This window comes from Pinus tabuliformis, chromosome 4_1 (assembly GCF_031772625.1).
Source record: "Pinus tabuliformis cultivar Carrire ecotype Pingquan chromosome 4_1, CPIR1, whole genome shotgun sequence".
NCBI classification, from domain to species: domain Eukaryota; kingdom Viridiplantae; phylum Streptophyta; class Pinopsida; order Pinales; family Pinaceae; genus Pinus; species Pinus tabuliformis.
Window position 1 is genome coordinate 812,143,368 of NC_142303.1, and position 2,187 is coordinate 812,145,554.

The window sequence follows — 2,187 nt, forward strand, 5'->3', positions numbered from 1 at the left end:
TTATTTAATTCTTGGTTATAGATTTTAAACTTTTGTGATCCATAATACAATAAATATTTTTCATTTTAAATTTAAACTAAATTTTTATTTTATTTTAAAAATATGAATTTTAAACTAAATTTTAATATTTTTTAAATTTGAAAATTATCAATTATCCATTGATTTTAGAAAATATATAAAACACAAAAATATATCTTCACTTTAAATTTAAATCAAATTTACAGTTAAAATTACTACTATTAATAACCATCTTATTCCATAAACTTAAATCATTACTATTAACAACCATCTTATCCCATACACTTAAATCAAAATCAAATTCACATTTTTCCATACGAATGCTAAAAGCCCCTCTTTTTTGTTTTGAATGTGACCGATTGATTTTAAGAGGTGCATTTAAAAATTTCATTGATGAGATCAATACTTCTACAATAATTAGTATTTGTGCCTCTTAATGAATTCCATTAATGTAAAATACGTTTATGCTACGGCCATAACTAAAAACAATTATATATATATATATATAAAAGTTGTAATTTAATTTATAAATGAAATATATTTTTTATTAGAATTTAGTAAAACAATTTTAAAAAAATATATAATTTTTTGTTATTGAAAATATATTTTTGAATGCGTAATGTTGAAATTTTAAATAATTTAAACTCAACTTTTTAAAAATCTTTACAAAATTTTAATTAAAATTAATAAAAAAAATCATTTCCTTTCTAAATTAAATTAAACTAAACTTAGATGAAAAAACCAATTATAAACTACACCATGCTACCTAAACACACTCCAGCATAGTCTCACACATACAAGTAATGGGTAGGAAAGGCAATGATGAAATGGCAGCTACACGATAGTCCTCATGACCAAACTGACCCATCAAACCAACGTTCCTAATCACATCAATGGTGGTAGATATAAAATTATTATCACATATGTCACAATTCATCATCTCCTCCTACTCGTGGGTCTTTTCTAGAATGCAATGTAGCTTTATTCTTCACTCTTTTCTCGTTCAAAATTTAGTAAGTTAATAAACAGTTAAAAAAATCAATTAAATATATTAAATTTTTTTATAATAAATAATCATTTTTTTACCACTCCGTCTTTCTGGAATGCGACGTAGCTTTATACTGCACTTTTTTCTCATTCAAAATTTAGTAAGTTAATAAACAGCTAAATTTTTAAAAGAATTAAATATTAAAAAACTTTATAATGAATATAATTTTTTAAAAATATTTCATCGTAAAGTTTATTTTTAACTCTTTTTAATATATTTAAAAATACCTTAAAAAGAGATCCTTTAAAAATGGGCTCCGTCCACTGAGTAACTCTTTTTAAAAAAATGGTTGGATATTAAATTAATCATATATCTCCTTGTTATTTTTATATGTTTTTAATATATTTAAACAGCGATCCTCATAAAATGGGCTCCGTCCACTGAGTAACTCTTTTTACAGAAATGGTCGGATATTAAATTAATCCATACCCATTCATATATCTCCCGCCGAAAGTTTCAACGGTCAACTGCGATGAGACCGCCCTACAACCCGCCGATGTCGAGCCTGTGCCGACGCTGAGCCTCATCCCGCCGTGAAAAATAAATGAAGTGGACGGGACCTGACCCTGTCTGACAGGAGATGTGACAGGAGATGTGACGAAAAAGCCTAAATTTTTATGCGTTATTAATATATATTTTTTTAAAGATTTTTCGGTGAAAATCACATAGAGAAACATTTGTCGACGCGTTTCGAACCAACCAGTGTGGTTCATGGACAACTTGTCCTAACGATGAACCACACTAGTTGGTTCGAAACGCGTCGACAAATGTTTCTCTATGTGATTTTCGCCGAAGAATCTTCAAAAATTTGATATGGATCACAGAAGCCTTAATTCAACAATATATACTTGTTATTCATTTATTAATACACGGGGCAATTTATACCGCTGGTTAAATTTAAGTAAGTACAAAATCTAACCGTGAAAAACTTATAATAATTCAGTGATCATAGTGAGAACATTATTTTTAACGGAATTGTCTTTAGTGTGTTTTTTGGAAGTTTTTCCTGTAGATTTCCGGGTTTAATTTCTCTAAAATCTCATCAGAATTCATTGAAATGACAAGATTGATGGGTAAATCTTGCACAATAGAAGTGCCTTAAGAGTTTTTAATGTTGTTGA